The following is a 20,282-nucleotide window of genomic DNA, read 5'->3' as shown; positions in this document are numbered from 1 at the left end:
AAGTTTTTCAAATGTCCACCAGCATTTAAAGCCACTGTTTTGGGATGTCCAAGGTGAAGCTATTTAGTGAATGCCAAAAATAATGAGGGCTTTTAAATTGGTTTAGAACTCCATGTCCAAATATGCCTAGACTTTGTGCTACTTTAGATCTCCATTTTGCAATTTAAATTCATGTCTCCTACCTGTTCAGAGAGGAAAGTAGATGATTGTAAAAGTGCTGCCTGGAATTTAAAAAAAAAAAAAAAGGCAGCATAGCACAGTAAGAAAAATAGCTCTTTCATATTTGGGGGAGGAAGTCAACCTGCAAATCCGTAAATTTAATTTTGAGTAGTGTTTTGATTGTTGGAATTTCTTCAAAGAGATGCTGAAGTGCAAATGGACATTCATAATTTTTTCAGGTGCATACTGAAACAATGAAAGAGGTTTCTTTTCCTGATTCTAGACCTAAAATATGTGACTTTAACATTTAAAATTGACCCACTACTTTTGCGGTGTAGAAGGAAATGGCACAGTGGCTTCTACCCTGCCCTGTGGGCAGTAAGATGAGATATGCTGCAGTGGCTGCAAAAGGTGGTATGACAATGCCAGCTCCCAAGGAGATGTATTTGAGCTGACCTATCATGCCTATGGTGTCCCCATATTTCTTTCCTTTCCCCTTTGCCTTTCATTATAAGGTGTCCCAAATCTGTAATTTACAACATGCTGTTCCAGTTTTGTTCTGATATATTTGCTACAAATAAGTAGGAGTCTATGTGTGTCCATAGCTCCCTGTGGCGGTGTCAGGCCTATGAGATGAGGGGAGCAGAGGCACCCACAGAATGTAACATGGCTTATGTCTTAATGTGACATTTATTTGACTCAGAAAGGCAGTTGATTAAAGGCCCATCAGACCTTTGCCATCATGTATTATGTATTTATCCAGCAGGGGCGGTTTATAACAGCCCCTGACAAATCCCATTATTTTTGTTGCAGAACTTCATAATATAGATAAAAAGCATTAATGATACTCCGGGACGTGAAGCGTTAACACCGCTGGTGTAACACTTCCTGCAGCAGTGGCAAAGCCATTTGTCTGTGGCAGAGAACATGTGCCTTCAACATTTGCACAAAGGCACCAGTTTATCATTGTTCTACCTCTGCAGGGCAAGGCAGTTTATGTGGAAGCAGCAAGCTGGCTTCATGGTAGGCAGGCATGTGGAAACCCAGAGCCGAAATCCCTCTTCAGCAGTGCTTTGCTGTGTGACCATGCATAAGTTGTTTCCCGTCTGTCTGCCTTTGTTTCTTGACGTGTAAAACGAGTCACATGCTCTCTTGCTTCCTTAAATCAGGCTTACTTCACAGCCAGGAAGGTGCTCCTCCATTCCCAAATTAGCAAGCGCCATAGGAGCCCTACTGTGTTTCAGGCATGTGCGTAGAATTTGTCTTGTTTGTACTGGTTCTCTCCTTGCTCTCTGGAAGTCAGGTCCTTCAGGCCACTGATAATCTGGGTTCTTTTAAGTAGCAGAAAAAGTATAATTGTGACATTTTTACATTAGAGGTTGTAATGGTACCTCTCAAGCATGTTTCTGTTCTAGAGATAACAGATTTGTTCTGCCCTCTGCCTCAGTGTCTAGCACCTGGGCTCTCTTTTCATATGCCTACCCATAATTTGTTGATGATTTAGTCTTTATCCTCCTCCCCAAGCTTACACAAGTGTAAGTCTGATTATGGCACCAGGGGTTTGGAGGTGGAAGGATTTCATGGATCTCTCCCCCAAACTGTATTCCCACTTAAGAGGAATACTATTAATCTCTGCTCCACTCGAATGTCCTCAGGACTTTGAGAGAAGCAGGTGTATTCTTGATCAAAAATTATCCTTTTCATGGAAGAAGTCTTCCAACCAGCCTTGAACCTTTCACTCATAATGTCAGCAGCATGTAGTAGTATCAACAGTGCTTTACAGTAGGATAAATAGCTACAGTAGGGCACTTCTTTTAATTCCAGAGCACTCCCCATTCAGATGGAACCCATACAATATTGAAAAGTTATCTGCTGTTAGCTTTGATAAGTGCAAATCAGAAGTGCACCAGAGTGATCCAGATACAAGGAAGTTGCAGGACATGTTAACCTAATTCCATGAACATCTGTCCATTGTTTTGAAATACATTTCTGATATAACTGAGTTGTACTGAGCTCCAGCATCATTCCTATCAGATTCAGCACTGACTGATTCTAATTCTTGTTATTTGACATCCTAGTTTAAAGAGGGGGGGGGGGAGGGGTGAAGAAGGAAAAAAGTGCAAAAAGTGCCATTTATTCCCCAGCTTCATGAAGACTTATTTGGTCAAGTAATGATGACCTAAGGGAAGCTGAGCAGCATCTTACTGATCTCATCATAGTTATGAGAACCATCCATCATATGGTCAGTGATTTGTATGTCAAAAGACACCCAGCAGTATTCCAGCCTGCCAGTTGCCAGTTTCTGAGAATATGTATTCACTTTTTCAGGCATGATGATCCTCAAATAGTCTTTGATATCTATGTATATGTCCCTGCTGTTGGTACTTGTTCACCACCGAACTGTCATCTGTTACCACTCTGAACCATCATCATGAAATAGCAACTAATTAGCACCCTCTGAATCCCTTTATTTAGTTCATGTGCTTAGTGCTGTTTGGCAGATGAGGAACAACAACAGTGATTGCTACATCAGCAACAGGGAGGAGGCATCTTTTCTCAGGTTTCTTAAGCAGCTCTCCCCTTACTTCAGAAGAGGATAATAACCTCCAGGTCAAGCTTATTCATAAATCAGAAATGAACATTTGCAAAATGCCAAAAAAAGTCTACATGTAATAAGCCTTATGTTTACAACAGCTTTCAAGAGTTAGCATTTTTCAAGAGTTATCATAATTAATGTAATAAACAGACATGCAAATTATCCAGAAGAATCAGTTTATCTGCTGCTGAAAATAAGGAGGTTCTGAAAGGGAATGGTCACCTACACAGCAATCTGAGACAGGAATGGAATATTATTTCCCCAGCTTTTACGTGTTTCCTGAAGGAAGGGAATGTTCCAAAAAAGAAAACAACATGGGCAGAGGCACTTTATTTGGCATTTGCAAATGAGAGAACTGGTGAAACAGCCTCGAAATGGCAGTAGAGCTGAAATTCTACTCTGATGTGTTTATAGAAATCGCACTGTATATCTGGGAGTACACCTTGGGATGAATGTTCTTGAACAACTGCCACAACTTTATTATTTATCTGAAGACAGAACCATCAAATAGAATTAAGCAATAGATGTACATAGAAAAAAACTTCCTCCTTATTTAAAACAAGTCTGATAATATTCATGGATTTGTTCTAAAACATCTGTGATAAAAATAGACCCAGTATCCATAGGGTCTATGGATACAGAGACATAGCCAGGTTAAAAAAAAGGGGAAAAATTTGGTACCAGTTTTTCATTCAAGCATTAATTTAAGTGTTGACATTCAAATTGTTTAACAAGTAATGATGGCTGCACATAGCTGTGAACTTGATGTGTGGATTACAACAGAGGCATGTCTGCAACCTACTTTCTAACTGCAATGCCTACAATACATCCACTGAAGCTGGATGAGATTGAATTTAAGATTGGCCAGCATGACAGCTGAAAATGTCAGACCTTTCTGCCATTATGCATAGTAGCAGTCTCTTTGTTCTGGGTTATTTTTCACTTACTTAGTGTAATATTATGTACTGATTGTTAGCTTTTTTGGAAATATTACAGATTACGGCGAAAAAAAATGGGTTTTAACTAGACAGTTGTAGGAGCATAATATTTTAGATTTAGCTAGAAAAAAGAAGGGGACAGAAAGAAAATGCAGTTGTTCAAAGTGCTTTTACCCCACACTGGCATAATTTAATATATTTGGATGGAAAAGATCACCTTTCTGAATCAGTAGCAGCATTTCCTACAGCAGTTTGAATACCAACCATCAAAATATTAAGACAGACAAGTTTGTTAGGTTGAAATCACTGTGCAAAATGGTAACAACTACTGAGTGTGGCAGAGTTTTTCAGAATATTCCCTTTGCAGTTCTGGTAAATTATCTTCCAACTTTGGCAAGCACATTGCTATTCTACAATTATATCACCAAATGTCTCTCTGTCTTTTCTGAAATGTATTGTTTAGTCCTTCTCCTAGAGCAGAAATCCTCTTTGATGCACCCTGCTTTAGCATCACGTTGTCTATCTCTCTCCATAAAATGTACACACCAGATATAAGATAAAAATGGTACCAAGAACAAGTTGTGCTGGAGGAGTGGTTACTATGAAACACAGTATCCAGAAATACATGATTTCCCAAAAGTCACCTCCTGATCAAGGCACCATAGATTTGACTATTGAAACTGGCACCAAAATATGAATACTCACAGAGGTCTACATGCCCAACCATGTGTCCATATTCATACTGAATGTCCTATGTGTGAGACACAATGATTGAAAATGAGCTTGAAAGAGTATCTCCTCCATCTCCTTTTCCTTTCCACCTCTCCCACTTAAAAAAGAAGTGAAAGTCATCTGCCATGTAGTTCATTTGTGTGCTATTACTATGTAACATGTCAAAGCACTTGTGAGTCTTCAGGCCATGCTTCATGAAGGCTGTTTTACCTTTTGGTGGGAATGGGAACTCTTAGACATAAAAGATTCACAGCGTATTAAGAAATAATGTTTCCTTCCTCTGAAGTTCACTGCTACTGCTTTCCATCATTTTGGATAATATCATACTGAATATGGTTCACAAATTCAGCCCCCCAGGTAATATTTTCATTTCATATGTTTGCATGCCCAAGATATTAGATTTTTGCACATCACTGAAAGGAAATGCTTTTGGATTTGAATAGATCTCACTCTCTCCCATTCCATCATACTGAGTTTTAAGTTTAATAGAATATCTGTATCAGTTTTCTGAATGCCGTTTTCTAATGTTTTAGCTTCTTAAGCATACTCTAAACAGCTTGATTTTTCAGGGACAAAATTGGAATCCCAACTTCAAATAGCATACAATTTAGAAGTATTCATGCTTCACTCAATCACCAAAGTAAGGATCAATTGCAACATTTGGATCTGGATGTGTATTTAAATTTCATATTTTTCTATGTTCACTTATCCTGGATATCTGTAAAAGGGATTAATTGCATTTCACTTTTTGTAGTAAATCCACTTTTGCATGAAAGACAAAAAATAATGTGTTATCTGGATGCTCTGCAATATGCACTGAAGGTTGTGAAGTAAACCTACTATGTGTCATCAGCATATAACCAAACCCAAAGAATGAAGTGTTTCAGACACTGGCTTTCAATTTTTACACTTAAAAAATCCTTCAAGTTTTGGGATTTAGGGCAAATTTCTTGTGTGAATGTCCACGCATACTTAGCATGGTCTAGTCACAACATTAAATAATTCAATTTTGCTGCAGAAGGCTAAAACAAAGATACAGCTTTTCTTCCAGTGGACTTTAATGGAAAGGTAACAGTTTAAGTCATTGAAATATGCGTGGACTGAGGCATGCCTTGAGGAAGATTGTCAAAAGTCCTATGTTGTTTCTTAGCTTGTTGAAAATAGATTGGCAGATCATTTATTTTGGAGGCTGCAAATTAATCTCACATTGATACCTTCTACTGTGACTTCTGTGGCACTGTCTTCACCTTCTATCCTGGCGTGGCTTTGATGCACGTCATCCTGGTACTTACAGTGTGCCAGGGCAACACTATCACCTTGCTAAGGGTCAGTCCAGTTTTTCCTATTGAAGAAATTCACAGTACGTCATAATCTGACTAGATGAAGAAAAGCATGTAGTGTGTTCATGGAGAAGCAGTGCTTTTGTAAGTGCTTCTGTTCACCAAGTGTTTCTCCTCCACACCGTATCCAGCAGCATTTTGTTGGGAGACAGGGTCCAGCATTCAAAGGAGATCTAAGGTATTCAGCAAACAGATTTTGTGGATGAATGGCCATCCTGTTCTGGGAGTAAGAATATTTTAAAAGCACAAAACTGAACTAGATATTTAATTCAGCTGTATAAGTAAACTGCTGAGTGAGTTGTAGCGTCTGTGAACTTCCCAAAGAAAAGAACCATAGAAATAATATTGAAACATTACAGATGAATGAGGCCTAAATATTGCTAATGAGCAATTTATTGAAGTTGACTGATCCCTTTATGGCTGTTAAGCATGCTCCCAATTTTTCCTAATCTATGGCCCCTCCCTTTGAGGCACCTCATAAAGAAATATTACCTACTCCACCCAAATCTGAGCAAATACAAAATGCTATTTTTTTAACTAAAAAATTATGGATATATAGCCTTCACCTTGCCCAATAATTCTTTCTTTCCCATTGTTCCATTCCCCCTTCCGGTTAGCGCTTATTCACCTTACAGTCCTTTTGCAAATCTTGATCTAAACTCATAATTTCCCTTGTGATACTCTATCAAATACTCTACTGATAAATTAAATTTACTGCATTTCCTTTGTCTAGATAATCAGTTATCAAAGAAAGTGATCAGGTTAGTCAACTACAAACTACCTTTGGCAAACTCTTGTTTTGTTTTATCCAATTTTCCATTTACCTTCATGCCTCTTCCATTATTTTTTCCTTCAACATTTGCTGCACTCATACTATTGAAGATTCTGATGTTACATCAACATCAAACAGGTGTGAGATCAGAATCAGTTTCAATGCGCTGTAGCACAGCTTTGCAAAAGGCTGTTCATTCTCATGTCTGCAAAAAGCTAAGTTCTCATCTGTCAGACAAATAAAATATCATTTTTTATTTTTCATTGTCATTATAGCAAAGGGCAGGTGAGCTGATTTTGAGCATTGGCTGGTGAATGTTTGCAGTGATGTGCAAAAGGGTTTCTAGAGATAGAATCAGAGACATCTACCTGCACATGAGAGTGCTTGGGCACTTGCATTAGCAAAACCTTAATGTATGTATCAGTAATGAAAATCTTAATTAAGAACGCTGCATCATTGTCCATGAACACTCTTTCTTTCTCTGTGTGTGAAGTCCTTTGTATATTGCAGCATCTACCTGGCCCAGACAGACAAAGCCCCTTAAAGAGTGTGTCTGGCAGATCTTCTCTTGATTACTACAACTAGTAAACGACAAACTCTTACTCTTCTTTTGTCTTGACACTGGAACTCAGAATAGTAGAGCAAATAGCATAACATACAATTTGTTTGGATTTTTTCTACTGCTTTTTCCACTTCTTTGTTATGTTGGTGGGTTTCAAAATCCAGTAGCATTGATTAGAACTGAATAGTGTAGCTTAGAGTTGCCAAAATGTCAATGCCAAATGACACCTATTTACCTGATGGCACATCTTTTCCTTTAGAAACAATACACTTGCCTAGGCCATGTTCTGTATGCACAACAAAGTGTGCTAATGGGATGTGACAACTCAGATTTTAATCTCCCTAAACTCAGGAAATTTAGAGTTAAGGTTCCCACAGCAACCTTACCTCTGCCCTTGCTTACAATAGGGTTTCTTACTGATCCCTACCTGTGGGCTTTACAACGCAGATAGTACAGAGAGAAGACAGTGCAATGGATAGGAACTGCTTTTTTCCCTGTAATTGTATTCTAGTGACATTTATTTGTTGAGCACTGCTTGTATGTTTAATGTGGTCTGAAACACATTCAGAAAACCTCTCAAAGTAGTGGACATAGAACTGAGTTATAGGTGTATTGATAAAAGTACATGAAGATGTATCTTCTGACATTGATGGTTTCTGTGGACTCACACCTGCATGGTAGGAGGATATGTCCCAGGAAAGGCAAGAGCAGGAGGGTACTGTTATTTATTTTGAATAAGAAACAGCTGTGGAGTCTCTTCTTGTCTGTACAAATCAGCACAGTTGAGTCTCATATAAAAACCTATAAATGCAGTGACTTTCCTTTTGCATCTTTAGAAAGAGTTCCTCCAGCCTGACAGAAGAGTTCATGCTGAGGCCAGTGGTTCATGCAAAGTCATGTATGCCTTTACGTTGTCATATAAAAAAATAGTTCTGAGAGCAAAACCCATGTAATCCAGTAATCCATCAGACTACAGCTGCTGTTTCAGCCTTCACTAATATTCTCAAAACCAACACTTATTTCTCTAAGACATTAGAACCTGGAATATTACAGATTAAATGAAGTGAGATCTAAAGATGATTAGTAGACTGGAGCATCCCTCTTATGAGAAAAGGCTGAAGAAGCTGGGCCTTTTTAGGCTGCAGAAGAGATGACTGAGAGGGGATCTTACCAAGGTATATAAGTACAGCAGTGTGCCCTTGTGGCCAAGAAAACCACAAGGTATCCTGGGGTGCATTAGGAAGATCATTGCCAGCAGGTCAAGGGAGGTGATCCTGCCCCTCTACTCAGTCCTAGTGAGGCACATCTGGAATGCTGTGTCCAGTTCTGGGCTCCTCAGTACAGAGGGATGTGGAGCTCCTGGAGCAGGTCCAACGGAGGGCAACAAAGATGATTAAGGGACTGGAGCATCCCTCTTCCAGGGAAAGTCTGAGGGAGCTGGGTCTGTTCAGCCCCAAGAAGAGATGACTGAAAGGGGATCTCATCAGTATCTATAACTATCTGAAGAGAGAGTGTCAGGAGGATGGAGACAGACTCTTTTCAGTGGTGCCTAGCAATAGGACAAGAGGCAACAGACAGAAAGTTCCACCCAAATATGACTTCTTTACTGTGTGAGTGACCATGCGCTGGAGCAGGTTACCCAGGATGTTGTGGAGTTTCCCTCACTGGAGACATTCAAGAGCCGTCTGGATGCAATTCTGGGCAGTGTGCTCTGGGATGACCCTGCTTAAGCAGGGAAGTTGGGCCAGATGACCCAGTGTGGTCCCTTCCAACCTTACCCAGTCTGCGATTCTGTGAAATGGCTGATTCGTAACTGCTTGGTATCATGGCAGTGCATTTCTGTCTATGCTGAATATAAACAAGGAAACATCTCCATCTGAAATGATGCTGTTCTATACCGAAATGCAAGTATGCAATAATTAAAACTGTAGAAGTATGTAACACCAAATTGAATTCAGAATCTTTATGGAAAGCTATGGCTATCACAGCAGAGTGCCAGGTGTTATGGGCAAGGTGAAAGGATACGGTTGTCCTTGTCCCACCTTAAGTGCCAGTTCCAAGGTTTTTAGCAAGTACATAATCATAGGTTTGTACTAGTAGTTGAAGCATGATCTTGAAAGCAGACTGTGCCACCTTCATGTTTTCTGACCTTATTGCCAGCTATTAGTTCACCAACCATTAAAATTCATGGTGACTGGCCTGGGCTTGGAGAGAGCGACCTTGAGCCACTTGCCAGCAGACGAGGCTGAAGAGTGCGAGTGTCCAGCTGTTACCAGTCTCTCTGGAGTGCATGCAGCCAAGCTGGGTCTTGTGAAAACACCGGGCTAGAGCTTTAGCCGTGCTCTTCCAGAGTGCATGTGTGTATGTATGCAGAGTGCCCCATGTGCAGGTCCGAGCTTGCTCCCAATGTAAACAGTGTCCCCCAGTCCTCCCTGTTACAGCTCAGCTCAGTCACAGATTGCAAGAATAGTGTCCTTTTTTTTCCTCTTTTTTTTTTGTACTGGTCATTTACACAATTGACTGTCTACCATTAGAAAAGCGTAGGTCAGTGTCTGGGAGAATATTTAAGAAAATAAATATTTTTTAATATGGTAAAAACCTTTTCATTTCAAAACTAAATGGTTTCAAACATGTCAGTGCAGCTACTTCTCTTTCAGGACTATGTACGTGTCAAGTTTGATGTTTTAAAACAAAGCTGTGTTATAATTATATGAGCATGTTTGAGAAAAAAAAGCTTATGGAAAACTTAACAGCTGGAAACTGTTTTTTACATACTTGGATGACTCAAGAGCAGCTGAATGGCTTTTTGCAAAACTTTACCAAAAATGACATTTCTGGATTGAGACAAGGCATGAGAAATAGCAGCTGAAAAGGTAACAGTTTCACAAAGGTATGAGCAAATATAGACAGAGATTATTTAATTCTTCAGCTTCCACTGTACAGTCATTAATGTAATGCTATAAAAATAAAAGGATTTGTATTTATATAGGTTTTCAAGGATTTGAAAGATCTGTACGAGACTTTAAGGAACTAAGCTTTGTAGATGAGAGTTAATCAAATATTAATATTTATATTTCATTGGAATACCACGTATTCAAACAGGAAAACAAAGACATAGAGAAAGGTAGAGGGCTTGCCAGACTTTACACAGAAAGAGAAGAAGACCACATTTAGCACCAATGCCTTTGGATCACTCAGTTTGGCAGCGTGAGAGCACTCTCAGCATTGGGGAGCTCCTGGCTTACCTCTCTCTCTGACTCCCATTTCAGGCACACCCAACTTGCAGGTGAAGAGCTCACACACATGCACTGGGCTCAGATACCCAGCTCCCTTCTTTCTGTCTCCCCACTTCATTCCCAAAGGCAAAGTCTGACAAATTCTGCCTGCTGTGATTGTGAAGCTTGGCCATATTCAAATATCACCCCCAATTACACACGTACATACACTCCTCCTTCTCCCCCAGTGCTCCTGCGGACTGTCAGGGTGAGAGAGCTGTTACCAGAAACTTATTCTGGGGTCTTTTTCAGTGCATGGTCCAGTCTATAACTCAGTAACAATCACTTTACTGTTTAAAACCTCAGTCACTGAATAAATACGATTTTACTGCTGCTTAGTTTGGATGTTGAGCTGTATTGGAGGAAACTGCTCTTCTTTCATGCTGAATTTTTTTTCAGGGTGGTGTGTGTGAAAAATAACACAAATAGGAGTGTTTTTGGATGGTCACACTGAACAGTCAGCAAGAAGAAAAGAACAGTATGGTGAAGGGGAATCTGTTTGTAGTGAAAGCAATATGAGCCTGTGGTTTGCTAATGGGACCAAGAACATGGATTTTTTACTTTAATCCCAGCAGTATAACTCCCTCCAATGCTGAGGAAATCACTTGATCTCCTGTTGCTGCACCTCAGTTTCTTCTTTGTGTTGGTGACCACCATGACCCAACTCAACAGAATACCATTCCTCTTGAAGTTCAGATATTATCAGAGGTTTTGTAGAGATCTTTTCTAACCTAACAAGCCCACTCCTTGTCAATGCTCAGAGTGTCATTTTCTTACTTTTCCAACTAAACAGGCTTTTATGGCTTTCACTTTTTTAACTGTGCAGAATCACCAATTCTGAGAGCAAGAGCAAGACTCAGTGCTGCCTTGTGTATTATGCAGATTTTCGGTAGCAACCCCAGGTTAAGAATTTGGTGCTGATATTTTCAGTGGGACATAAATATAATTTCATTTTGTAAACGCAGTTGATCTGAGCTTCTTGAGAAATGCTGATCATGAGACATTGCCATCTTTGCAGGCACATTTGCAGTAGCACTAGATTTGGTTAGATTTAATCTGTGCACATAAACTATGCATTCACATGAAGAAAAAACTTCAATTTAGCCAGCTAGGAGCACCTAACTCCACAAATTCCCTCAGCAAAAGCAGGGTGTCATCAATCTTTTCTCAGCTTTTCTGAAGTTTTGGCTGTGTGCCCTATGTGTTGACCATCTTGCTCATGAACGGCCTCAGTTTTGTTTTCCTGTTATCATTTCCACTTTGAGGTGTCTAGTGTTGCAGTGGTTCTCACAAGAAGCTGTCCTTGTACTCCTGCCAAAACCAGAATCACAGCCTAAGCCAGCCTTTAACTGGGCATTAGAAGGAAATGACACTCTTCTCATTCTGCTAGCAGTATCACTTCCTCAGCTTCACAAATCATTATCTGATCCAAAATTTCTCCATTACTGTGTTTAAGTGTTTTGCAGTTCTTGTACCTAAAAAAACTGCTGAGCAGTGTTGTTGTGCATCTCTCTCCTTCTTGTATGTGTATATCCTGTGCACCAGGAAGTGCCAGGATCATGGATCTTTTTATTAGAACTCATCAGTTTTTGTTTTCCTGAGTCATCTTTTAGATTGTATGATTTTTAAATATTTGTTGGCTAGAGGATGATATGTTGGGATGACTGGATAGAGAAAAGAGGAAAAGAATTACTAAAAGGCAGAAGTCAGGAAGTTGGGTAGTCTGTTGAAGATAAATCCTTTCCTAGACAAAAAGTTACATCCTGTAATGCCCAGGGCGATTTGAGTATAACAGAGTTTCAGGCTGGCAAACTCTCTGTTTTTCTGCAAACTGTTATGAACAGAACTTAAAAAAACCCAAAAACAACAAACCAAAACAACACAAAAACAACAAATAGAAGATTAAATACAATTACATTTGAACTCTGGTGGAAGTAGGACAAACAAATCTAGTAAACAGTCTTGGAAAGTAATTTCCCATTATAGTCCATACAAGAACTGGCATGATTTAAATAGCACAGGTGTATATGGGATGCATTTAGGAAGCAGCAGAAACTTCGCAGCATCCTCTTTGCTCCCACTCCACCTCCAGCAGGCTTTTGTTCCTCAGCGTAGCTGCCTTTGCTGGACTGCATCTTAAGCTGTTGCCAGTTTTGGCTGAAAGTTTTCAGACTACATCACTGAAAAAAAAGTAGGGAGAGAAACAATTAAAAGTTTCATTTTTCTTGCCTAATTGAAACAGCAAAATTGGTTTGGCTGTTTTGGCATGAGAGGCAAGGCAGAAAGTACAACCTCTCCCATTTTAAATAACATAACTATTTTACAGCCCACTTTGCACAAATGGAGCCACAGCGGTAGGCAGGATGGGTTGTGAGAGAAAGAGACTTTAAGGAGAAGCAATGCAATCTCTTGCATCTATTAAACAACAATATGGATATTTAAATCTCTATATGCACAAAGTTTTGTTGAGCTTTCATAGCAAGGTTGTGCTACCTGTATATGTGTGGTCCACCTGCATATATTCACAATTTGTGAATTTGTGAACCTTTCCCTCCACCCATTTACAGTTTACCCAGGGATTTAGCAGAGTTTTGCAGTCTCACAGAAGTCTGGCTTGTCAGATGTAGCCTTAAATGAAATTGGTTTGTATTGCAACAGGATTGGTGGGAGGATCAAAGTCTTACTGTAAAATAAAAGGAGGGTTTTGGTTTCTGTGTGCTGAAATGTTTCTATTTCCCTTCATTTTTTTATTAGTGTATTAAGCAATTGAGTTCTCCGGTAGTAAGCAAAATACTGTACCAAAGCAGTTATTAAAGAGAGGATTGCCTCTTCGGTTACTGGGAGAGGGGGTGCATGTTTCTTGTACGAAGGGTCTCAAAAACTGTGTTCTCTTAAAGTTGATCAACATTTTGTTTTAAAATCACAGAGGTGTGTACATAGACAACATGATATATCTGACGATTCTAGCTTACCCTGAAGAGCCTGTGATCAGCTAGAAATTTGGCAGATTGTCTCTCAGGTCAGGAAGTAGTTCTGATTTACAAATTTAAAAGCCAAAATCTGTTTTAGTATTTCTTAAATGTCAAACCAACCCTCTGACCTTGAAAATTACTTTCTCTGTATACTTTTAGGGTTTTTAAAAGCAAAAAACAGGCCTTTTTCTTAGTGAGACATGGTAACCTGTTAGTCATCAAATCCGAGAATTTAGAGAAGAGAAAGCGACATTAACTCATCTTTCCTTTTGCCTGTGCAAGAAGGGGCTTCATTCATATCAATGGCAGCTGGAGGGAAAAAGACTTGCTAATCTTTAACTGTGCTTCCAGTTTATTTCCATAATGTACACTGTGTCTTCTTGAATGACAAGTCCTCCATCTGCAGTGTTTCAGACCTTATAACAATAATAACTGGGAGGACAAGTTTCTCTGCTGAGTGTCAGAAGTAACCTCCAGTGCCTTGATTTTGGTCTGTCCCCATGTAAGCACGGCAGGAAGGTAAAGGCCATCTTTAGTGCAGCTGACCAGTTGCACGCTTCTGTAACCCAAGCTGATAATTTCTGACCCTTAATATGATCCATTGAACTTAAATATGACATTTCAGCAGCCCATTTAGTTGATGTATCTTCAGTATTCTCCTTTTCCGGAAAGTAATTTGGCCACTTCTGGTGGAAGTCTGATGGTTTTCCCTCCTCTGAAAATATTCCCTTCCTTCATCCCTTCTTCATCCACATCTTCTTCTTACTCTAGCATTTCCATTTAGAAAGCAGGCATCTGTGTGGTGCCCCTGTTTCCATCAGAGCAGAAGCATCCTGCAGTTCTCGCTGTGAATGAGAAGTAGCATGGGACAGAGCAGTCTGAAGCCCATCTCTCTTCCCTGGAAGTGGAGCATAAGACATCCTACCTGTTCCCAGATGCTGCTGCTCTGCACAAAAGCGACTTCAGATCCTTTTGGTTCTGATATGATGAACCTCAAAACTTCTTACGGTGTGAGCTCTGAGCCTCTTCTGCCTCAGTTATTCATAGTATGTAATATTACTGCATTCTCCAAGACTTTCTATCCAAGGAGTTGCAATTACTAAGTAATTGTTAATGACTTAGCTTTCCCTGGATTTTGTGGATGGATTTCCATGGATTCTGTGAAGTAAGGGGGTCATATTTTCAGCACTTAGCTTCGGAGGAAACTGAGGCACAGGATGAATCACTTCTGGATTTAACAGAATACCAGAGCACAGATTTCTCTGAATTTAAGTGTCATTTTAAAATATTTTCTGAGAAATCATTTGAAATGTCTGCCTCAAGTAGTCTACTGAAAAGTATTTTATAAATAACTGTGTGGTCTTTACAACAATCGATTAATTAGGTACCGTTGTTATTCAGAGATGGGAAAACCAAGGCATAGCATTTGCTTAAGGTCAAGCAACCTGAGAGCTTATGCTCGTGGAGTTAAGCAGCTTGCTTTTCTTAGTCTATTGTGATTATATTCCTTCTTTTCTCCACGTAGTTGATCATTTAAAAGATTGAACAAGGCTCTTCGGAAAAGAGATTAAATTTTGAGGTGTTGGCTGTAGTGTTCCAAGGTGATGGTTGTCCACCCAGTTTACAATGTAGTATTATAAATTATGAAGTAAATTAAAATGCTGAAAAGTAATATGTGCTTGTTGATATGCCAGTGTAATACAGAAAAAAACACCTACTGCTGATCTGTAGTTAAATTATTTAATCTAGAACTAATCTACTGCTCAATCCAGTTTTGAAAATGGAATAGTTTTATCGTTGAAAATAATTAATTGTTCAAACCCATCGGGCTAAATCCAGCAGTGACCTAAATGGTAGAATTACACATCAGACACAAGTGTATGGGAAAATAAGTACCAAATTAATATATGTTGCCCTGATTCTCTCTTATCCTGGCCAGTATCACACACTTCTGTTGGTAGAGTTTTTTGCTTGTGCTGGCTTTGCCCCCCAATTCCTCCCTCCAGCATTTGAGTTCCAGCACTTTTATGACTATCTCACAGGGAAAGTTAGTAGAGGTTTATATTGTCTCTGCCCTGCATTCATTTACACCCATTCTGTGACCTGTGATGGGGCTCAGGCCCAGCTGGTCCTGGCGAAGAGCTTTGCTCAGTAGGGCTGACTCCGCGTACGGCAAGGGGAGCTTCCTGCCAGACCATTCTGGATGACCTCAGTTGAATTGCTACTGTTCACCCTGGTGTGAAGATGAGCAGATCTCGGCCCAGTAGCCCTCAGTCCTGAGGTGTTTCCAGCACCTCGTTTCATTAAAAATACCGAGCCCCTTGGAAGAAAAAGAAAAAAAAGAAAAGTGCTTTTTTTCTCCCTCTTTCCAAACGCTTCCACGGAACAACATGGGGAAAAAGGAGAATAGCAAGTATTCAATGGGAATTTTTTTCTTCTTTTTTTTTCTTCTTGGAGAAAAAAAATCCCCCCACAAATCAAAACAAGATGGAGCGCTGGAGCCCCACCTGCTGACTTGAGGAAACAGAGAGAAGGAAGGGAAGATGCCTGGTCCTGTGCCAAGCATTCAGCACTGGGCTTGTAGCACTGTGATGTGGCACTTGAAGCTCTAGGGGCCTGGAGCCAGCGTTACAAATGCAACAAGAACTCTCATGAAAACGAGCCTCTTAACAGCATGTTGAGCTGGTCTGTGATGGCCTCAGGAAATCCCCCTGGCTAGACAGGGCCTTTTTATCCACTACATTGCTCTGACTCAAAGAGAAATCTCACGTAACTTCCTTGACCAGAAACTGAGCATGCATGTAGTCTGCAGCACAGGGCTTTGCAATTTCCTTGTTTTCAGTTAATTATTACCCTCTTTCTGCTCTGAAGAAGTCTGCCCTGCCTTTCTTTGCTGTCTCATATCACTTAGGGCCCAATGCTTCGAGCGTGTGTCATGTTCTCAGCCATCAGGCTTCATGCTATCCTTCCTTTGTGGTCAGATCCTTAGCTAATGTACACTGGCCTAGGGCCATTGATTTGAGTTGGGATTTTCAGTCGTTGAACATTTGGCCCTTTGAAGCCCAGAGAACTACTCCTTTTTAAAAGCACCACAACTGACACTACTTGTTTTCAGGCTCAGGACTAGCTACAAGCAAATGCTTGTGTATTAATTACAACAAAGAGCAAATCTACTTGACATTTGATTTTGTTTTTCTTGTTTCCTTGCAAGCTTGAGAATGAGCTGCTTTTGCCAAAAAAAAAAAAAAAAATCAAAATGCATTTCACGCCTTTTTTTTTTTTAACTTGAAATAGGCCCCTTGGAAAAACTGACATGTTAAACACCAGGAAGAAAATGATTATTTGGACATATGGCTCCTCTTCCTGAACTTTGCAGAGAGGTTAGATAACGCTCTTTCACATCTTAAAAGACTAGACTGCTGCTACATTACTAACGTATTCTTATGTAATAATCTGATACTGATGATACTTTATCCAGTTCTAGTAATGTAAGACTCATTTACGGTTCGGTCAGTTGTGAGGGATTTGGTTTATTCACAGATTATCTTCTAATTTGTTGGTTTTTTTGTTACACTGTCCTGAAGTAGAATATGGAATAAAACAGAATCATGCACAAAAATATATTGCAGCTCTGTCTTTCAGGAGGGTTTTGCATTGTATAGATTGTTTCTATTAAACACTGCATGATTAGTACAAAAGTAAAACCAAATTTTAAAATCCCACTCTTAAACTAAGAAAAACTCATCTGAACCCATATATTTACTTTTAAGATAAGGCTGTTTCATAAAGTGAACAATTTGTAAGAATTAAAATAAAGGTGTCAAACCATCTGAGATAGTGAAATATCACAGAAAGATTGTCATTACCCTTGTCACAAGTAATGCTAGCAATCATGTAAGGTCTGCAGGTACTTGCAGAATGTGCGGTCATATAGATGAGCTGGCCAGAAAATAACAATGTCCCACAGTGAAAATATTTGCAGTTTTGGAGTGTGAGAATTAAACTTTATGAAACTTTTTCATTAAAAAAATAGGTTTTAAAAGACATGGGCCAGGACTTCTCCAGTGGGTGAGGGAGTGTGGGAACCTGTTCACTTCCAGGTCTCCCTCATCACATCCTTACTCGCCTGGGTCTAGGGTCAGCATCTTTCTCTGACTTTGAAACTTTGAGTTTCTATCCTGGACCCAAGAAACTTCCCTAATAATACTTTCTGTAAAAACTATGTTTACCACAAGTTGTTTCATGTTCAGTGGCAGAGCTCTGCCATGGAAAATTGTGGATTCACAGAATTCTGGAATAATGAAAATCAGAAAGGACCCCCTTAAGTCATCTGGGTCCAGCCCTCACCCTGCTCAAAGCAGCACCAGTGAGGACAAGGTTACTTTTTAAAGCAGCTTGTTCATGTCCATGTATATCCTTCTTTATGTAAATATATATATATTAATATATGTGTATATGAAATATATCAATTTTATAAGTACTTATATCCTACTGTGCATTTTTTCAATAACCGTGTTTCTGAAACTTGAGATTTTTAGAATAATTTTAAGTTCACTCAATGATAAACAGAAACTCTTGATCAGAAACTGTCCTGCACAGGAATGAATGCAGAGCTGTACAGTCACTGTACCCAACTCTTGCTGACCCTCATTCTTTCCTTTAATTGCAAGACCACTTTGTTTATTGACAGTGAGTAGTAGGGGCTTAAATATGTAACCTAAATCATAAAGTAATGCTGTAACCAAGGACTGACACTGACTATTCTTAGACTGAACCCTGTTCCTGCACAGAGAGGAGACCCCACTTCTGTTACCCTGCCTTTATTGCTGCTGTCTGTGGCACACAGAATGTTCTCCTAGATGGAGCAGTGGTCTAATCTGATGTGGCAGCTCCTACGTTTTTATCTTGTAAGTGCTTTACTTACATGAATTAATTCTGAAAACACTCCTGTGACGTTAGTCATTGTTATGATTCCCATTTTAGAGACCCTGTGTCTAATTCTTAATTATACTAATTCTTCCTTATGCTGGTGAGGTTCTGGATCTGTGAAAGGGTCTCCCAATTCAGGGAGATGGATTGCAGAAATGTCAATGGCAAAATGAGAGTTCTTTGCCCTCTGGCAATTTTCTGTTTTTTCTAAGGTTGGAGAGAAATATTGGAAGATGAGTATAAAAGTGGCTCTGTTGATTTGTACTAGGGGCTACACAGGAGATGCATAGCTCAAGCCTGTAAGAGGTGTTGTATTAGCCAAAATTAAATTATTGAGATTGTTGACACTTCTTTCAGTGTGGCCACAATCTCATCAGAAGAAAGTGAACACCACCTCTGCTGGCCCTTCTTTTCCTTTATCAGGTAACATTATCAGAGAATTGACAGCCTACCTCCCAAAGTAAAAAACAAACAAACAAACAAAGAGAAGAGGCAGTGAGCTTGAGGGAGGGAGGAAGAGACTGAAGTTTGCCCATGAATGAATAACAAGCCATTTTAAAAGTAGTAATTATGTGCTGTAACCAGAAGGACCTTCTGTCTTTCTCTATGATAAAACTACCAGTGAAATGTATTGCAAGATAATTAGGAGCAAACAGGCAGGGAAAATGAGTGATGTACTACTCTTCATTTCCTGAGCCGGTCTTGTTCTAGTCAATGTGCAAGCTGCAGCTGTGTCTGTGGAGAGAGTGGAGGTGGAAATCAACCCTGTCTGTGTCTTCTTCCCTCATGGCTTCACCCAGCCCAAGGGACATGATGGACAATTATATCAGATGCAGGAAATATTCAGAACTCTACACTCTCCTCTGGGTTTTTGGCTTCCAAGTCTAAGAGATAAAGTGGAATGTGCAGATAGAGACCCTTTTGCATCTGTCCCTGAGACAAAACTAGATGGTTGGACAGAGAAACCAGAAGCCCTTGATGGGGTTATTTTGGTGGCAATGTCATGGTTTTGGTATGCTGAGGCTGTACAACTCCCCAGACTGCTAGCAATGCTGTTGTTCTTAAAAAGTTTTATCTAGAATGAGAAATATGAGAATAGTTACAGTTTTTACTCAGTATTGAGCCTATGGAAAAGCCTACGGAAACAACACATCTTTACATGAGAAAGACTGGAGGCAGCAGCACAATACCTGTCACCTCCAAATGCAGGAAATAAGGTTTGTGAATATGTGACAGGACCAAAGTTAGCAAGAGGGATATATACCATGTTTCCTGTCAGCATTTAGAACAGAAATGGGGCAGACGTCCGCTTTAAAGTTCTTCAAATCAGAATTATAATTGTCTTCCCATGAAAGTGTGTGAGAAAATTAAGCCTCCTGACATCCTGAAATACTTATGCTTCTTTCAAAAATCTTAGAATAAAATATAATAGAACGGAGTAGAATAGACTGAATATAACACATGATGCTGTTTAAGTAATTTTCATTTTTTTTAATTTTGGGGCAGAGGTGCAAACAGTAACGACAGTATAGAATCATGATAGAGGGTAGAGAGTGAGGTAGAGAGTTAATGTTTTTGGTGTTTAAAAATCTTCTGAGGCCTTCACAGTAAACATCCTTATAAACATGCAGAAAACATATTACCTGTGAAAGTCACCTCCTCATTTACCTGCTTCTTAACCAGTAATCAGATTTCCTTAATTTGTTGTAAAAACACACTTTTGAAATGTTACTTTTTGACCCAATGCAGCTGAGTACAAAGAAGGGCAGGAGTCTTGCTCTTCTTGTGTCTTCTCAACCAAATGTTTTATAGAGTTCCCCTAGGTTGCACTGTTGCTTTTCCTCTGAAGGCAAGGGGATTGCACTGGTGCCCATGAGGGCATGGCTCACTTTTCAGCATCTTACTGTGCTGGTAATGCACTAAAACAGAAGAACCAAATGTCCCTCATAGACCAGTTTGCAGTATTTTCTTTTTTTTTTTTTTTAAAGAGAGGTTCTCCCACAAAAT

At 39.6% G+C, this 20,282-nt stretch overlaps 1 protein-coding gene across 7 annotated transcripts in view; it reads left to right on the top strand.

Moving 5' to 3' along the window:
* ZBTB20 (zinc finger and BTB domain containing 20) overlaps positions 1-20,282 on the top strand; it is a 449,521-nt gene that overhangs the window by 334,362 nt on the left and 94,877 nt on the right. The gene's annotated exons all lie outside the window — the stretch shown is intronic.

Source organism: Manacus vitellinus, unplaced genomic scaffold (genome assembly GCF_001715985.3).
Source record: "Manacus vitellinus isolate BGI_N305 unplaced genomic scaffold, ASM171598v3 scaffold_28_pilon, whole genome shotgun sequence".
Taxonomy (NCBI): domain Eukaryota; kingdom Metazoa; phylum Chordata; class Aves; order Passeriformes; family Pipridae; genus Manacus; species Manacus vitellinus.
The sequence above is the reverse complement of the archived record's forward strand: the minus strand, read 5'-3'. Positions and strand labels throughout refer to the sequence as shown.